General features: G+C 45.6%; 6 non-coding genes across 6 annotated transcripts; all 6 read right to left on the bottom strand.

Annotated features, from left to right (window-relative positions):
- Positions 1-1,207: 1,207 nt before the first annotated feature.
- On the bottom strand, positions 1,208-1,398 carry LOC130349581 (U2 spliceosomal RNA). Its single transcript, XR_008886873.1, has one exon. It is a non-coding gene; the product is annotated as a U2 spliceosomal RNA (small nuclear RNA).
- Positions 1,399-3,505: 2,107 nt separating this feature from the next.
- Positions 3,506-3,695, bottom strand: LOC130349567 (U2 spliceosomal RNA). The gene has a single exon (XR_008886862.1). It is a non-coding gene; the product is annotated as a U2 spliceosomal RNA (small nuclear RNA).
- Positions 3,696-5,771: 2,076 nt separating this feature from the next.
- LOC130349580 (U2 spliceosomal RNA) lies at positions 5,772-5,962 on the bottom strand. The gene has a single exon (XR_008886872.1). It is a non-coding gene; the product is annotated as a U2 spliceosomal RNA (small nuclear RNA).
- A 2,094-nt stretch (positions 5,963-8,056) lies between these two features.
- LOC130349579 (U2 spliceosomal RNA) lies at positions 8,057-8,247 on the bottom strand. Its single transcript, XR_008886871.1, has one exon. It is a non-coding gene; the product is annotated as a U2 spliceosomal RNA (small nuclear RNA).
- A 2,086-nt stretch (positions 8,248-10,333) lies between these two features.
- On the bottom strand, positions 10,334-10,524 carry LOC130349578 (U2 spliceosomal RNA). The gene has a single exon (XR_008886870.1). It is a non-coding gene; the product is annotated as a U2 spliceosomal RNA (small nuclear RNA).
- Positions 10,525-12,608: 2,084 nt separating this feature from the next.
- LOC130349576 (U2 spliceosomal RNA) lies at positions 12,609-12,799 on the bottom strand. Its single transcript, XR_008886869.1, has one exon. It is a non-coding gene; the product is annotated as a U2 spliceosomal RNA (small nuclear RNA).
- Positions 12,800-14,786: the final 1,987 nt, after the last annotated feature.

The following is a 14,786-nucleotide window of genomic DNA, read 5'->3' as shown; positions in this document are numbered from 1 at the left end:
ATATATATATATATATATATATATATATATATATATATTCTCCGCCGAAATCACTTTTAAACCCATTTCCACCTTTTTTTCCCTTCTCTTCCTCTTACTTTTTTTTCACGTTTTTTTACGTTTTTCTCCTTTTCGCCTCTTTTCTGGGCGTATTATTCTTCTTTTTCTTCTTTTTTTTCGTCTAATGCATACCCCATCAGTGCAGCAATGCTTATTCAATACCGCCAGCAGATGGAGACACTGGGGGATAATTTTCTAAGGATTTATACTGATTTTTCCTGTCTGAATTTGTCGCACAGAAAGTTGCAGGCCAAATATGTGTGACATTTCTGCGACTTTAGCTTCTAGAGCATTTTTACAACATTATACATAGGTGCTGAATACATAAAAAGCGACTGTTCAGCGACAGACAAGTCGCATCGGCTGAAAGTAGGCCAGAATGTCAGTCCATGTTGGAGCAGGTTTAGATACAGTCTAAAGTATAGATCTCAAAGTCTGTGCACAGAATTTAGCAAGGGCCTCGCACCTTCTGATGCATCAGGTAGGTGCACAATAGCATAGCCTAACCCTCTGTACTTTGGTCTATATTGATGCGGGACATAGACAGCCAGCTGATGACCAATCCATTAGTGCAATGGATGGCTGGAAGCATTTGTCTTTGCCTTTGCAATACCACAGAAGCAATGCATGGTCAATGTACAGCAATGACACACCTGTGTGAACAGCCAGGAGACCCCCCCCATGTTATGTTACATAGTTACATAGTTAGTACGGTCGAAAAAAGACATATGTCCATCAAGTTCAACCAGGGAATTAAGGGGTAGGGGTGTGGCGCGATATTGGGGAAGGGATGAGATTTTATATTTCTTCATAAGCATTAATCTTATTTTGTCAATTAGGAACATTCAGCACCCACCCGCTATCAAGGCAGCTGCCTATCATGTCATGCCCTACCTGCACAGGTGTGCTGGCTACTCAAATGATCCAATTAAGGAGGCCATTTAGTCAGCAGCAGCAGAAGTCCTGTGCCTGGACGCTCCAACAGCGGCCAGACACAAGCAGAAGCAGAAGCAGCAGAAGCAGCAGCAGCACCACCTTTTGTTTTTTGGCTGCAGCAGCAGCAGCAAGGCCCACAGGGCTGGCTAGCTGGCTAGCCAGCAAGCAGGTAGCAATGAAAGTAGGAATCTTTCTTTTTAACCCTGTAAGGGGGTGGTGCACTGTACCCGAAGATACTGCCATATCGGGTCAATGCATAGGGCGACGGAAGCAAGCTTCGAAATCGGCCCCCGTTCTCAAAAATCCATTTAATATATGGTCCCCAGATAGGGGACGTATCAGATATTAAACTGATAAGAACAGATACTACACTTGATCTTAGCCAAAAGGCCGAGAAGCGATAACCGTGAAAGGGGCGGGCCCAACAAGGTCCCCTTCATGGGCACTATCACTGCTTGCTGTCAGGGAGGCTGCCAGACAATTTTCCATGCACACTCTGGGCTGGGGGGCAGTCAACCACCAGTACACACAGCAGAACCTAAACCCATACCATTATTGCTAAGCAGCAAGACAGGGGCCCATTGCACTCCCACGGGGCCTTTTTAAATGCAATCCATAACCCGGATTTGCCAGGAACCCTTCTTACTCCTCCTACTTGCATGTGACACTGGGCTTAGGATCTGCATAGGAAACACACACACAAGCACACACCTACCTTTGTTGCCTGCAGATGCCTCCTTGGCTGTCCCCAAACGGTATCAAACCAACACCCACGGGAAGCTGTAAGCATAGAGGACATGCCTGCACCCCATTGGACTTACCTGTGTGGGTTAAATCCGGGTTATTTGACAACCTATGGCGGTGATGGTTCTGCTCAGGCAGAGCAGTGCTGATGCTCCTCATAAAGCTGTCGCTGCTGTGAAGGTTCTAGGTGACATCACAAATCCCTATGGTTACATACACAACAAAGCTGGGTTGTTGTTGTTTACACTCTGCAAGGCCTGTGGAAGTGAGTGACATCATAGCACTGTAGTTCTGAGGGTTCTAGATGGATGCAACAATCTCCTGTTGCTTCTATGAAGGCCATAATAGACGACATCACCAAACAGCTCCATAGTCACATACACAGCAAAGGAGAGATGTTGTTTACACCTAGTGATGTCAGTGGTATTGAGTGACATCACAGCACAGTGCTAAGGCTCCTGGGCCTGGACACAGCAGCGGCTGCAATATCTCAACGGAGAATACGTTTATATATATGTGTGTGTGTGCGCGTATATATATATATATATATATATATATATATATATATATATATATATATATTTCTCCGCCGAAATCACTTTTAAACCCATTTCCACCTTTTTTTCCCTTCTCTTCCTCTTACTTTTTTTTCACGTTTTTTTACGTTTTTCTCCTTTTCGCCTCTTTTCTGGGCGTATTATTCTTCTTTTTCTTCTTTTTTTTCGTCTAATGCATACCCCATCAGTGCAGCAATGCTTATTCAATACCGCCAGCAGATGGAGACACTGGGGGATAATTTTCTAAGGATTTATACTGATTTTTCCTGTCTGAATTTGTCGCACAGAAAGTTGCAGGCCAAATATGTGTGACATTTCTGCGACTTTAGCTTCTAGAGCATTTTTACAACATTATACATAGGTGCTGAATACATAAAAAGCGACTGTTCAGCGACAGACAAGTCGCATCGGCTGAAAGTAGGCCAGAATGTCAGTCCATGTTGGAGCAGGTTTAGATACAGTCTAAAGTATAGATCTCAAAGTCTGTGCACAGAATTTAGCAAGGGCCTCACACCTTCTGATGCATCAGGTAGGTGCACAATAGCATAGCCTAACCCTCTGTACTTTGGTCTATATTGATGCGGGACATAGACAGCCAGCTGATGACCAATCCATTAGTGCAATGGATGGCTGGAAGCATTTGTCTTTGCCTTTGCAATACCACAGAAGCAATGCATGGTCAATGTACAGCAATGACACACCTGTGTGAACAGCCAGGAGACCCCCCCCATGTTATGTTACATAGTTACATAGTTAGTACGGTCGAAAAAAGACATATGTCCATCAAGTTCAACCAGGGAATTAAGGGGTAGGGGTGTGGCGCGATATTGGGGAAGGGATGAGATTTTATATTTCTTCATAAGCATTAATCTTATTTTGTCAATTAGGAACATTCAGCACCCACCCGCAGCACCCACCCGCTATCAAGGCAGCTGCCTATCATGTCATGCCCTACCTGCACAGGTGTGCTGGCTACTCAAATGATCCAATTAAGGAGGCCATTTAGTCAGCAGCAGCAGAAGTCCTGTGCCTGGACGCTCCAACAGCGGCCAGACACAAGCAGAAGCAGAAGCAGCAGAAGCAGCAGCAGCACCACCTTTTGTTTTTTGGCTGCAGCAGCAGCAGCAAGGCCCACAGGGCTGGCTAGCTGGCTAGCCAGCAAGCAGGTAGCAATGAAAGTAGGAATCTTTCTTTTTAACCCTGTAAGGGGGTGGTGCACTGTACCCGAAGATACTGCCATATCGGGTCAATGCATAGGGCGACGGAAGCAAGCTTCGAAATCGGCCCCCGTTCTCAAAAATCCATTTAATATATGGTCCCCAGAAGGGGACGTATCAGATATTAAACTGATAAGAACAGATACTACACTTGATCTTAGCCAAAAGGCCGAGAAGCGATAACCGTGAAAGGGGCGGGCCCAACAAGGTCCCCTTCATGGGCACTATCACTGCTTGCTGTCAGGGAGGCTGCCAGACAATTTTCCATGCACACTCTGGGCTGGGGGGCAGTCAACCACCAGTACACACAGCAGAACCTAAACCCATACCATTATTGCTAAGCAGCAAGACAGGGGCCCATTGCACTCCCACGGGGCCTTTTTAAATGCAATCCATAACCCGGATTTGCCAGGAACCCTTCTTACTCCTCCTACTTGCATGTGACACTGGGCTTAGGATCTGCATAGGAAACACACACACAAGCACACACCTACCTTTGTTGCCTGCAGATGCCTCCTTGGCTGTCCCCAAACGGTATCAAACCAACACCCACGGGAAGCTGTAAGCATAGAGGACATGCCTGCACCCCATTGGACTTACCTGTGTGGGTTAAATCCGGGTTATTTGACAACCTATGGCGGTGATGGTTCTGCTCAGGCAGAGCAGTGCTGATGCTCCTCATAAAGCTGTCGCTGCTGTGAAGGTTCTAGGTGACATCACAAATCCCTATGGTTACATACACAACAAAGCTGGGTTGTTGTTGTTTACACTCTGCAAGGCCTGTGGAAGTGAGTGACATCATAGCACTGTAGTTCTGAGGGTTCTAGATGGATGCAACAATCTCCTGTTGCTTCTATGAAGGCCATAATAGACGACATCACCAAACAGCTCCATAGTCACATACACAGCAAAGGAGAGATGTTGTTTACACCTAGTGATGTCAGTGGTATTGAGTGACATCACAGCACAGTGCTAAGGCTCCTGGGCCTGGACACAGCAGCGGCTGCAATATCTCAACGGAGAATACGTTTATATATATGTGTGTGTGTGCGCGTATATATATATATATATATATATATATATATATATATATATATATATATTCTCCGCCGAAATCACTTTTAAACCCATTTCCACCTTTTTTTCCCTTCTCTTCCTCTTACTTTTTTTTCACGTTTTTTTACGTTTTTCTCCTTTTCGCCTCTTTTCTGGGCGTATTATTCTTCTTTTTCTTCTTTTTTTTCGTCTAATGCATACCCCATCAGTGCAGCAATGCTTATTCAATACCGCCAGCAGATGGAGACACTGGGGGATAATTTTCTAAGGATTTATACTGATTTTTCCTGTCTGAATTTGTCGCACAGAAAGTTGCAGGCCAAATATGTGTGACATTTCTGCGACTTTAGCTTCTAGAGCATTTTTACAACATTATACATAGGTGCTGAATACATAAAAAGCGACTGTTCAGCGACAGACAAGTCGCATCGGCTGAAAGTAGGCCAGAATGTCAGTCCATGTTGGAGCAGGTTTAGATACAGTCTAAAGTATAGATCTCAAAGTCTGTGCACAGAATTTAGCAAGGGCCTCGCACCTTCTGATGCATCAGGTAGGTGCACAATAGCATAGCCTAACCCTCTGTACTTTGGTCTATATTGATGCGGGACATAGACAGCCAGCTGATGACCAATCCATTAGTGCAATGGATGGCTGGAAGCATTTGTCTTTGCCTTTGCAATACCACAGAAGCAATGCATGGTCAATGTACAGCAATGACACACCTGTGTGAACAGCCAGGAGACCCCCCCCATGTTATGTTACATAGTTACATAGTTAGTACGGTCGAAAAAAGACATATGTCCATCAAGTTCAACCAGGGAATTAAGGGGTAGGGGTGTGGCGCGATATTGGGGAAGGGATGAGATTTTATATTTCTTCATAAGCATTAATCTTATTTTGTCAATTAGGAACATTCAGCACCCACCCGCTATCAAGGCAGCTGCCTATCATGTCATGCCCTACCTGCACAGGTGTGCTGGCTACTCAAATGATCCAATTAAGGAGGCCATTTAGTCAGCAGCAGCAGAAGTCCTGTGCCTGGACGCTCCAACAGCGGCCAGACACAAGCAGAAGCAGCAGCAGCACCACCTTTTGTTTTTTGGCTGCAGCAGCAGCAGCAAGGCCCACAGGGCTGGCTAGCTGGCTAGCCAGCAAGCAGGTAGCAATGAAAGTAGGAATCTTTCTTTTTAACCCTGTAAGGGGGTGGTGCACTGTACCCGAAGATACTGCCATATCGGGTCAATGCATAGGGCGACGGAAGCAAGCTTCGAAATCGGCCCCCGTTCTCAAAAATCCATTTAATATATGGTCCCCAGATAGGGGACGTATCAGATATTAAACTGATAAGAACAGATACTACACTTGATCTTAGCCAAAAGGCCGAGAAGCGATAACCGTGAAAGGGGCGGGCCCAACAAGGTCCCCTTCATGGGCACTATCACTGCTTGCTGTCAGGGAGGCTGCCAGACAATTTTCCATGCACACTCTGGGCTGGGGGGCAGTCAACCACCAGTACACACAGCAGAACCTAAACCCATACCATTATTGCTAAGCAGCAAGACAGGGGCCCATTGCACTCCCACGGGGCCTTTTTAAATGCAATCCATAACCCGGATTTGCCAGGAACCCTTCTTACTCCTCCTACTTGCATGTGACACTGGGCTTAGGATCTGCATAGGAAACACACACACAAGCACACACCTACCTTTGTTGCCTGCAGATGCCTCCTTGGCTGTCCCCAAACGGTATCAAACCAACACCCACGGGAAGCTGTAAGCATAGAGGACATGCCTGCACCCCATTGGACTTACCTGTGTGGGTTAAATCCGGGTTATTTGACAACCTATGGCGGTGATGGTTCTGCTCAGGCAGAGCAGTGCTGATGCTCCTCATAAAGCTGTCGCTGCTGTGAAGGTTCTAGGTGACATCACAAATCCCTATGGTTACATACACAACAAAGCTGGGTTGTTGTTGTTTACACTCTGCAAGGCCTGTGGAAGTGAGTGACATCATAGCACTGTAGTTCTGAGGGTTCTAGATGGATGCAACAATCTCCTGTTGCTTCTATGAAGGCCATAATAGACGACATCACCAAACAGCTCCATAGTCACATACACAGCAAAGGAGAGATGTTGTTTACACCTAGTGATGTCAGTGGTATTGAGTGACATCACAGCACAGTGCTAAGGCTCCTGGGCCTGGACACAGCAGCGGCTGCAATATCTCAACGGAGAATACGTTTATATATATGTGTGTGTGTGCGCGTATATATATATATATATATATATATATATATATATATATATATATATATATTTCTCCGCCGAAATCACTTTTAAACCCATTTCCACCTTTTTTTCCCTTCTCTTCCTCTTACTTTTTTTTCACGTTTTTTTACGTTTTTCTCCTTTTCGCCTCTTTTCTGGGCGTATTATTCTTCTTTTTCTTCTTTTTTTTCGTCTAATGCATACCCCATCAGTGCAGCAATGCTTATTCAATACCGCCAGCAGATGGAGACACTGGGGGATAATTTTCTAAGGATTTATACTGATTTTTCCTGTCTGAATTTGTCGCACAGAAAGTTGCAGGCCAAATATGTGTGACATTTCTGCGACTTTAGCTTCTAGAGCATTTTTACAACATTATACATAGGTGCTGAATACATAAAAAGCGACTGTTCAGCGACAGACAAGTCGCATCGGCTGAAAGTAGGCCAGAATGTCAGTCCATGTTGGAGCAGGTTTAGATACAGTCTAAAGTATAGATCTCAAAGTCTGTGCACAGAATTTAGCAAGGGCCTCGCACCTTCTGATGCATCAGGTAGGTGCACAATAGCATAGCCTAACCCTCTGTACTTTGGTCTATATTGATGCGGGACATAGACAGCCAGCTGATGACCAATCCATTAGTGCAATGGATGGCTGGAAGCATTTGTCTTTGCCTTTGCAATACCACAGAAGCAATGCATGGTCAATGTACAGCAATGACACACCTGTGTGAACAGCCAGGAGACCCCCCCCATGTTATGTTACATAGTTACATAGTTAGTACGGTCGAAAAAAGACATATGTCCATCAAGTTCAACCAGGGAATTAAGGGGTAGGGGTGTGGCGCGATATTGGGGAAGGGATGAGATTTTATATTTCTTCATAAGCATTAATCTTATTTTGTCAATTAGGAACATTCAGCACCCACCCGCTATCAAGGCAGCTGCCTATCATGTCATGCCCTACCTGCACAGGTGTGCTGGCTACTCAAATGATCCAATTAAGGAGGCCATTTAGTCAGCAGCAGCAGAAGTCCTGTGCCTGGACGCTCCAACAGCGGCCAGACACAAGCAGAAGCAGAAGCAGCAGAAGCAGCAGCAGCACCACCTTTTGTTTTTTGGCTGCAGCAGCAGCAGCAAGGCCCACAGGGCTGGCTAGCTGGCTAGCCAGCAAGCAGGTAGCAATGAAAGTAGGAATCTTTCTTTTTAACCCTGTAAGGGGGTGGTGCACTGTACCCGAAGATACTGCCATATCGGGTCAATGCATAGGGCGACGGAAGCAAGCTTCGAAATCGGCCCCCGTTCTCAAAAATCCATTTAATATATGGTCCCCAGATAGGGGACGTATCAGATATTAAACTGATAAGAACAGATACTACACTTGATCTTAGCCAAAAGGCCGAGAAGCGATAACCGTGAAAGGGGCGGGCCCAACAAGGTCCCCTTCATGGGCACTATCACTGCTTGCTGTCAGGGAGGCTGCCAGACAATTTTCCATGCACACTCTGGGCTGGGGGGCAGTCAACCACCAGTACACACAGCAGAACCTAAACCCATACCATTATTGCTAAGCAGCAAGACAGGGGCCCATTGCACTCCCACGGGGCCTTTTTAAATGCAATCCATAACCCGGATTTGCCAGGAACCCTTCTTACTCCTCCTACTTGCATGTGACACTGGGCTTAGGATCTGCATAGGAAACACACACACAAGCACACACCTACCTTTGTTGCCTGCAGATGCCTCCTTGGCTGTCCCCAAACGGTATCAAACCAACACCCACGGGAAGCTGTAAGCATAGAGGACATGCCTGCACCCCATTGGACTTACCTGTGTGCGTTAAATCCGGGTTATTTGACAACCTATGGCGGTGATGGTTCTGCTCAGGCAGAGCAGTGCTGATGCTCCTCATAAAGCTGTCGCTGCTGTGAAGGTTCTAGGTGACATCACAAATCCCTATGGTTACATACACAACAAAGCTGGGTTGTTGTTGTTTACACTCTGCAAGGCCTGTGGAAGTGAGTGACATCATAGCACTGTAGTTCTGAGGGTTCTAGATGGATGCAACAATCTCCTGTTGCTTCTATGAAGGCCATAATAGACGACATCACCAAACAGCTCCATAGTCACATACACAGCAAAGGAGAGATGTTGTTTACACCTAGTGATGTCAGTGGTATTGAGTGACATCACAGCACAGTGCTAAGGCTCCTGGGCCTGGACACAGCAGCGGCTGCAATATCTCAACGGAGAATACGTTTATATATATGTGTGTGTGTGCGCGTATATATATATATATATATATATATATATATATATATATATATATTCTCCGCCGAAATCACTTTTAAACCCATTTCCACCTTTTTTTCCCTTCTCTTCCTCTTACTTTTTTTTCACGTTTTTTTACGTTTTTCTCCTTTTCGCCTCTTTTCTGGGCGTATTATTCTTCTTTTTCTTCTTTTTTTTCGTCTAATGCATACCCCATCAGTGCAGCAATGCTTATTCAATACCGCCAGCAGATGGAGACACTGGGGGATAATTTTCTAAGGATTTATACTGATTTTTCCTGTCTGAATTTGTCGCACAGAAAGTTGCAGGCCAAATATGTGTGACATTTCTGCGACTTTAGCTTCTAGAGCATTTTTACAACATTATACATAGGTGCTGAATACATAAAAAGCGACTGTTCAGCGACAGACAAGTCGCATCGGCTGAAAGTAGGCCAGAATGTCAGTCCATGTTGGAGCAGGTTTAGATACAGTCTAAAGTATAGATCTCAAAGTCTGTGCACAGAATTTAGCAAGGGCCTCGCACCTTCTGATGCATCAGGTAGGTGCACAATAGCATAGCCTAACCCTCTGTACTTTGGTCTATATTGATGCGGGACATAGACAGCCAGCTGATGACCAATCCATTAGTGCAATGGATGGCTGGAAGCATTTGTCTTTGCCTTTGCAATACCACAGAAGCAATGCATGGTCAATGTACAGCAATGACACACCTGTGTGAACAGCCAGGAGACCCCCCCCATGTTATGTTACATAGTTACATAGTTAGTACGGTCGAAAAAAGACATATGTCCATCAAGTTCAACCAGGGAATTAAGGGGTAGGGGTGTGGCGCGATATTGGGGAAGGGATGAGATTTTATATTTCTTCATAAGCATTAATCTTATTTTGTCAATTAGGAACATTCAGCACCCACCCGCTATCAAGGCAGCTGCCTATCATGTCATGCCCTACCTGCACAGGTGTGCTGGCTACTCAAATGATCCAATTAAGGAGGCCATTTAGTCAGCAGCAGCAGAAGTCCTGTGCCTGGACGCTCCAACAGCGGCCAGACACAAGCAGAAGCAGAAGCAGCAGAAGCAGCAGCAGCACCACCTTTGTTTTTTGGCTGCAGCAGCAGCAGCAAGGCCCACAGGGCTGGCTAGCTGGCTAGCCAGCAAGCAGGTAGCAATGAAAGTAGGAATCTTTCTTTTTAACCCTGTAAGGGGGTGGTGCACTGTACCCGAAGATACTGCCATATCGGGTCAATGCATAGGGCGACGGAAGCAAGCTTCGAAATCGGCCCCCGTTCTCAAAAATCCATTTAATATATGGTCCCCAGATAGGGGACGTATCAGATATTAAACTGATAAGAACAGATACTACACTTGATCTTAGCCAAAAGGCCGAGAAGCGATAACCGTGAAAGGGGCGGGCCCAACAAGGTCCCCTTCATGGGCACTATCACTGCTTGCTGTCAGGGAGGCTGCCAGACAATTTTCCATGCACACTCTGGGCTGGGGGGCAGTCAACCACCAGTACACACAGCAGAACCTAAACCCATACCATTATTGCTAAGCAGCAAGACAGGGGTCCATTGCACTCCCACGGGGCCTTTTTAAATGCAATCCATAACCCGGATTTGCCAGGAACCCTTCTTACTCCTCCTACTTGCATGTGACACTGGGCTTAGGATCTGCATAGGAAACACACACACAAGCACACACCTACCTTTGTTGCCTGCAGATGCCTCCTTGGCTGTCCCCAAACGGTATCAAACCAACACCCACGGGAAGCTGTAAGCATAGAGGACATGCCTGCACCCCATTGGACTTACCTGTGTGGGTTAAATCCGGGTTATTTGACAACCTATGGCGGTGATGGTTCTGCTCAGGCAGAGCAGTGCTGATGCTCCTCATAAAGCTGTCGCTGCTGTGAAGGTTCTAGGTGACATCACAAATCCCTATGGTTACATACACAACAAAGCTGGGTTGTTGTTGTTTACACTCTGCAAGGCCTGTGGAAGTGAGTGACATCATAGCACTGTAGTTCTGAGGGTTCTAGATGGATGCAACAATCTCCTGTTGCTTCTATGAAGGCCATAATAGACGACATCACCAAACAGCTCCATAGTCACATACACAGCAAAGGAGAGATGTTGTTTACACCTAGTGATGTCAGTGGTATTGAGTGACATCACAGCACAGTGCTAAGGCTCCTGGGCCTGGACACAGCAGCGGCTGCAATATCTCAACGGAGAATACGTTTATATATATGTGTGTGTGTGCGCGTATATATATATATATATATATATATATATATATATATATATATATATATTTCTCCGCCGAAATCACTTTTAAACCCATTTCCACCTTTTTTTCCCTTCTCTTCCTCTTACTTTTTTTTCACGTTTTTTTACGTTTTTCTCCTTTTCGCCTCTTTTCTGGGCGTATTATTCTTCTTTTTCTTCTTTTTTTTCGTCTAATGCATACCCCATCAGTGCAGCAATGCTTATTCAATACCGCCAGCAGATGGAGACACTGGGGGATAATTTTCTAAGGATTTATACTGATTTTTCCTGTCTGAATTTGTCGCACAGAAAGTTGCAGGCCAAATATGTGTGACATTTCTGCGACTTTAGCTTCTAGAGCATTTTTACAACATTATACATAGGTGCTGAATACATAAAAAGCGACTGTTCAGCGACAGACAAGTCGCATCGGCTGAAAGTAGGCCAGAATGTCAGTCCATGTTGGAGCAGGTTTAGATACAGTCTAAAGTATAGATCTCAAAGTCTGTGCACAGAATTTAGCAAGGGCCTCGCACCTTCTGATGCATCAGGTAGGTGCACAATAGCATAGCCTAACCCTCTGTACTTTGGTCTATATTGATGCGGGACATAGACAGCCAGCTGATGACCAATCCATTAGTGCAATGGATGGCTGGAAGCATTTGTCTTTGCCTTTGCAATACCACAGAAGCAATGCATGGTCAATGTACAGCAATGACACACCTGTGTGAACAGCCAGGAGACCCCCCCCATGTTATGTTACATAGTTACATAGTTAGTACGGTCGAAAAAAGACATATGTCCATCAAGTTCAACCAGGGAATTAAGGGGTAGGGGTGTGGCGCGATATTGGGGAAGGGATGAGATTTTATATTTCTTCATAAGCATTAATCTTATTTTGTCAATTAGGAACATTCAGCACCCACCCGCTATCAAGGCAGCTGCCTATCATGTCATGCCCTACCTGCACAGGTGTGCTGGCTACTCAAATGATCCAATTAAGGAGGCCATTTAGTCAGCAGCAGCAGAAGTCCTGTGCCTGGACGCTCCAACAGCGGCCAGACACAAGCAGAAGCAGAAGCAGCAGAAGCAGCAGCAGCACCACCTTTTGTTTTTTGGCTGCAGCAGCAGCAGCAAGGCCCACAGGGCTGGCTAGCTGGCAAGCAGGTAGCAATGAAAGTAGGAATCTTTCTTTTTAACCCTGTAAGGGGGTGGTGCACTGTACCCGAAGATACTGCCATATCGGGTCAATGCATAGGGCGACGGAAGCAAGCTTCGAAATCGGCCCCCGTTCTCAAAAATCCATTTAATATATGGTCCCCAGATAGGGGACGTATCAGATATTAAACTGATAAGAACAGATACTACACTTGATCTTAGCCAAAAGGCCGAGAAGCGATAACCGTGAAAGGGGCGGGCCCAACAAGGTCCCCTTCATGGGCACTATCACTGCTTGCTGTCAGGGAGGCTGCCAGACAATTTTCCATGCACACTCTGGGCTGGGGGGCAGTCAACCACCAGTACACACAGCAGAACCTAAACCCATACCATTATTGCTAAGCAGCAAGACAGGGGCCCATTGCACTCCCACGGGGCCTTTTTAAATGCAATCCATAACCCGGATTTGCCAGGAACCCTTCTTACTCCTCCTACTTGCATGTGACACTGGGCTTAGGATCTGCATAGGAAACACACACACAAGCACACACCTACCTTTGTTGCCTGCAGATGCCTCCTTGGCTGTCCCCAAACGGTATCAAACCAACACCCACGGGAAGCTGTAAGCATAGAGGACATGCCTGCACCCCATTGGACTTACCTGTGTGGGTTAAATCCGGGTTATTTGACAACCTATGGCGGTGATGGTTCTGCTCAGGCAGAGCAGTGCTGATGCTCCTCATAAAGCTGTCGCTGCTGTGAAGGTTCTAGGTGACATCACAAATCCCTATGGTTACATACACAACAAAGCTGGGTTGTTGTTGTTTACACTCTGCAAGGCCTGTGGAAGTGAGTGACATCATAGCACTGTAGTTCTGAGGGTTCTAGATGGATGCAACAATCTCCTGTTGCTTCTATGAAGGCCATAATAGACGACATCACCAAACAGCTCCATAGTCACATACACAGCAAAGGAGAGATGTTGTTTACACCTAGTGATGTCAGTGGTATTGAGTGACATCACAGCACAGTGCTAAGGCTCCTGGGCCTGGACACAGCAGCGGCTGCAATATCTCAACGGAGAATACGTTTATATATATGTGTGTGTGTGCGCGTATATATATATATATATATATATATATATATATATATATATATATTTCTCCGCCGAAATCACTTTTAAACCCATTTCCACCTTTTTTTCCCTTCTCTTCCTCTTACTTTTTTTTCACGTTTTTTTACGTTTTTCTCCTTTTCGCCTCTTTTCTGGGCGTATTATTCTTCTTTTTCTTCTTTTTTTTTGTCTAATGCATACCCCATCAGTGCAGCAATGCTTATTCAATACCGCCAGCAGATGGAGACACTGGGGGATAATTTTCTAAGGATTTATACAGATTTTTCCTGTCTGAATTTGTCGCACAGAAAGTTGCAGGCCAAATATGTGTGACATTTCTGCGACTTTAGCTTCTAGAGCATTTTTACAACATTATACATAGGTGCTGAATACATAAAAAGCGACTGTTCAGCGACAGACAAGTCGCATCGGCTGAAAGTAGGCCAGAATGTCAGTCCATGTTGGAGCAGGTTTAGATACAGTCTAAAGTATAGATCTCAAAGTCTGTGCACAGAATTTAGCAAGGGCCTCGCACCTTCTGATGCATCAGGTAGGTGCACAATAGCATAGCCTAACCCTCTGTACTTTGGTCTATATTGATGCGGGACATAGACAGCCAGCTGATGACCAATCCATTAGTGCAATGGATGGCTGGAAGCATTTGTCTTTGCCTTTGCAATACCACAGAAGCAATGCATGGTCAATGTACAGCAATGACACACCTGTGTGAACAGCCAGGAGACCCCCCCCATGTTATGTTACATAGTTACATAGTTAGTACGGTCGAAAAAAGACATATGTCCATCAAGTTCAACCAGGGAATTAAGGGGTAGGGGTGTGGCGCGATATTGGGGAAGGGATGAGATTTTATATTTCTTCATAAGCATTAATCTTATTTTGTCAATTAGGAACATTCAGCACCCACCCGCTATCAAGGCAGCTGCCTATCATGTCATGCCCTACCTGCACAGGTGTGCTGGCTACTCAAATGATCCAATTAAGGAGGCCATTTAGTCAGCAGCAGCAGAAGTCCTGTGCCTGGACGCTCCAACAGCGGCCAGACACAAGCAGAAGCAGAAGCAGCAGAAGCAGCAGCAGCACCACCTTTTGTTTTT

The sequence above is a fragment of the Hyla sarda genome, unplaced genomic scaffold (genome assembly GCF_029499605.1).
Source record: "Hyla sarda isolate aHylSar1 unplaced genomic scaffold, aHylSar1.hap1 scaffold_919, whole genome shotgun sequence".
Lineage (NCBI taxonomy): Eukaryota > Metazoa > Chordata > Amphibia > Anura > Hylidae > Hyla > Hyla sarda.
The sequence above is the reverse complement of the archived record's forward strand: the minus strand, read 5'-3'. Positions and strand labels throughout refer to the sequence as shown.